The following is a 4,748-nucleotide window of genomic DNA, read 5'->3' as shown; positions in this document are numbered from 1 at the left end:
CAATAAAGTTATTTTGGTGAAGACTTGTGACAAGCTCATTAACTCTTTGTAATGTTTCTTCCGCCATGGCGTTTTTGAGAAGTTTATAATGTTCTCTGTTGTTGAGATGAGTTTGAGCTTCTTGTGTTTTATCACACTTGTTCATTATGACAGTTGTTGTTCCTTTGTCTGCCTTTTTGAGAATGATCTCAGTGTTGTTGACAAGCTCTCTAAGGGCTTTTTATTCGTTGTGTGACAGATTATTTTTAGGGTTTGATGGTTTGATCTCTGCAAGTTGGATTTTGACACTTTCCAAGTAGCTTTCAAGGGCAACTGACTTTTGAACCGGTGATACCCAGTCTGATTTGACGTGAAATGGGTGTGGTTCTGTATTTTTTGTGTGGAATATGTATTGTAGACGCGTTCGTCTCGCGAATTCTTCAAAGTCTTGCAAGAGTTAGCGTCTAATATTTTTCTCATCTGTCACCAGTGTCGGGACAAATTTGAGCTCTTTGGAAATAACGTTGACTTGGTTGTCAGTTAGTTGGAGATTGGAGAGATTTTTAATGAATCTCTCGTTTGATTTTCTTTGTGTGGCAATCCGTTTTTGAGTAAAGTGTGCTCGGTGCTGCTTGCGTCTAATGTTTGTGTTGATCCCTGTAATTTTTATAGGCTCCTTCACGGTGGTTTGATTTTCAGGGAAGAGACTTTTGTATTTCTCAATATCTTTATTGTTTGAAGAAGTCTGCAACACGTGTGTGTACAATATTTGTTTAAGCCTGTCGAAATCTTGCTATAGTTTTTTAACCTTATTTACATCGTAATTTACAATGTTTTCTGTGGTCGCCGAATGCGACTGTTCTCGCGTCGACCTATTTACATTTGTAGGCATAGGATCACATGACACAGCTTCGTGTGCGCTAGAACGTGTGTGCTTTTGAGAGTGACCGCTTTTGTGTGTGTAATAAAAGTGACTTTGGTTCCGTAGAATACGTTTCACGGTTGCCCTGTTTACCTGTTTATTACATTGGTGGCAGTGGACGGGATCTTAATGAGTGGAAAGGAACCGGAAATGTCTTCCCACATGCCCAGTGAGAAGGGAGCCATTGGTGGTCACGCTGTCAAAACCGAAACAACTCCAGCTCCGCCACAGGGAGAAACTGGTGCTATCATAAATGAGCTTATTAGTGCAATGACCCAGGTTTTTAAACAGTCTTCGGATAAGCCAAGTCCTGGCGATTCAATCAGCAGAAATGTTGCTCGGAAGCAGCCAAAACCATATTCGCTTGGTCAGAATTTCAAGGTATGGGTGTCGCAATTTGACGAATATTCAAAGCTGGCTAACATTCCTGAAGCGAAGAAGAAAGCATTTCTAGTCACCTTGTTAGACCAAACGGCATATCGAGCCGTTCAACTTCTCAGAATCCCCGAGACCTCTTCGTATGAGGACTTTTTGCAGCATGTCATGGCTCGTTTTGACTCAGGCAAATCCCTGGGGAATTACAAACTGCTTCTTCGAGCTCGACAACAAAAGAGCTTCGAGGACGTAGAAATGTACGCTGATAATCTTCTGGAGTTAGCCGAGAACACCTACCCCGATGCTGATTACCGTTTCAAGGAGGAAATAGCAAAAGACCGATTTATGGAGGGTGTTCGCTGCAGTGATGGATGTCGTGAACAGTTGTTTATCAAACAACCTGATAGCCTTTCAGCCGCCATTCGACTGGTACGACAACTAGAAAGTGCCCGTGCAGCTTCACGTAACTCGGCTGAAAACAAACCACCATGATCTCAGTTGAATGTTGTAGAGGAGAGTGGAAATGCTCTCGAAGTCTCAGAGCTAAGGAGCTTGATGGCATCCATAGATTTGCGGCTCGAGAGGTTGGAAAAACAGCAAGAAGAACCGCGCAGACGTTCGCTCAGGAGATCTTCAAGAGTTAGATGTTATCGTTGTCAGAATTATGGCCATTATGCCCGAGATTGCTTCAGTTCATCGGGAAATGGACAGAGGGGCCTGCCAAGGGTCGACCAGTCCCCTTGAACAATTCAAAGACCCGAAGCTCATGCGATGACAAGGAGTTTGGAAAGGAAAACTTGTTTGTATTGAGTGGCCGTGGTGTTTATGTTTCCGGTCTGATCAATCACACTTGCGTGTCACTCCTTTTGGATACTGGCGCGACTTCGAGCATCCTAAATGAAGAAACGTGGAAGACGAGTGGTCAATACCGCCCGGAAAAGCTTCGAAAATTCAATGCGACGCTGACTGTCGCAAATGGAGAAAAGTTAGCCATACAGGGCAGAGCAGTAATAAACATGCGCTTCGGAAATTCACTTTTTAAAGTACCCATGTTGGGTACTTCGAATGGGAATCTTGCCAAATCTTGTATGATGTTGGAACGTTCGTGGTTCAAGGTGAAGAAATCCCAATCTTTTATCAGCGAAAGGCACCAAGCATCTGCCATGTCGTAGTTGAAGAGGAAGTTGAGTTAAAAGCTGCAACCGAAGTGGTTCTGTGTTGAAAATTGGAACCCGGTTCTGAGCGGAATGACAGGACTCCCAGGATGCTGGAAGAATCCTGGAAAAACACAGCGGAAAAGCTCGCAAGCAGGTTCTGCATAGCACGCACCTTGACCGTTCCAAAGGAAAGGAAAACTCCTGTCCGCATGGCAAATTTCTCAGAGCAAACTATGTTGTTGAGGCCAGGCCAAACTGTGGCTCAGTTTTACCCCCTTGATCACATCGACGCTTCAGTAAATTTGTTCGAGTTGGAGGAAACCTGCACAGAAAACAAGGCAAAACGAGATGTTCGGGTGGAAACGCCTTCCCCTGGACCGCCTGTTTGGAAACGAGGGATTCGTGCTGACTTCTCTGGACTTTCAGAGGGGGAGAGGCAATGTTTTAATGGCCTCCTAGAAGAATACAGATATCTATTCGCCGTTGGGGAGGGCAACTTAGGCCGTACCCATTTGTTAGAACACACCATCGACACCGGTCCAGCCACCCCAGTCAAGCAGGCACCTCGTCGACTTCCCCTGTTTAAACGAGACGAGGTTGATAGACAGCTCTCGGAGCTCTTAACGCAAGTAAGAATTGAACCATCTAACAGCCCCTGGAGCAGCCCTATTGTCTTGGTCAAAAAGCATGATGGAAGCTACCGTCTGTGTATAGACTACAGGAAGCTTAATGCTGTAACTGTTAAAGATGCCCAACCCCTTCCGAGGTCAGATGACATCTTGGAATCCTTGGGTGGTGCAAAATGGTTTAGCTGCCTTGACCTAGCCTCTGGGTACTGGCAAGTTCCCGTCACAAAGAAGGACTGCCCAAAAACTGCATTCGTCACACATTGGGGTCAGTTTCAGTGGACCCGCCTACCCTTTGGGGTAACCAATGGACCTGGAACCTTCACCCGGCTGATGAATCTTGCCCTTCAAGGTCTTACTTGGAGAGAGTGTCTGGTCTACTTAGATGACATTATGATCATGTCAGGCACCTTTGATGAACACCTCTCCTGCCTCCGTTTTGTTTTCGAAAGGCTGCGAGATGCCGGGTTGAAATTAAAATCGTCAAAGTGCATGTTCCTCCAGCGGCAAGTTTCTTTCTTGGGGCATGTAGTCTCAGCCGACGGGATACAGACCGACCCCGAGAAAATAGCAGCTGTCCGTGACTGGCCAACTCCCACAAGTATTTCTGAGCTGAAAGGGTTCTTGGGCCTTGTGACATACTACAGACGATTCATCCCTGGTTTTTGTGCGATAGCAGAACCCTTAAACTACCTGACAAGGAAAGATGTGGAGTTTAACTGGGGACCGCAACAAGAGAGCGCCTTCTGTGAACTGAAACATCGCCTCATGAACCCACCAGTATTGGCATATCCAGATTTCAGCGAAAACACCGGCCACTTCATCCTTGATACTGATGGAAGTAGTGGTCATGGTATTGGTGCTGTACTCTCTCAAAAGCAACCTGATGGTACCGAGCATGTTCTTGCTTATGGGAGTCGTGCATTACACCGCCACGAAAGAAATTATTGTGCCACCCGTCTTGAAATGCTTGCTCTGGTTGACTTCATTGATCACTTTCGTTATTACCTTCTTGGACGAAACTTTCTTGTGCGGACAGACCATCACACCTTGAAGTGGCTGATATCATTTAAACAACCAGAGGGACAGGAAGCTCGTTGGCTGGAGAGGCTTCAGTAATACGACTTCACTATTGAACACCGCCCTGGACTGAGTCATGCTAACGCGGATGCATTATCTCGCAGGCCGAGACAAAAACATGGAAGTTGCCCATCATGTGGTGATACTGAATATGTTTCCGCAGCATTCCTACAACAAAGCGAGTCGAAAGAGGGGGCGTCCAAGACCCAGGAAAAGAAATTCTCATGGACTACAGGCGAAATTGCCCAAGCCCGACGCAGTGACCCAGATATTAACTCCGTGATTGCAAGGATGGGAGAAAGCAAACCGAAACCATCTCCCGGCGAACTTCTTTCTCTGAGTCCTATCTCCAGGGCAATATGGGCACAACACGAATTACTGGAGTTAAAGGATAATGTACTGCGAGTTTGCCCAAAGGAGAGGTTAAAGAAACTGAAACCCAGTATTGTCCTCCCAGAACCTCTTGTAAAACCAGCACTGCAACGGTTACACAAAGGACTAGAAGGGAGCCACCTCGGACAGCTCAAGACATTACGGAAAGTTCAAGCCAGATTCTGGAGGCCTGGCCTTGCAAAAGCTGTGAAAGACCATTGTACCGCATGTTTCACC

The sequence above is a fragment of the Montipora foliosa genome, chromosome 3 (assembly GCF_036669935.1).
Source record: "Montipora foliosa isolate CH-2021 chromosome 3, ASM3666993v2, whole genome shotgun sequence".
Lineage (NCBI taxonomy): Eukaryota > Metazoa > Cnidaria > Anthozoa > Scleractinia > Acroporidae > Montipora > Montipora foliosa.
This window is presented reverse-complemented; position numbering follows the sequence as displayed.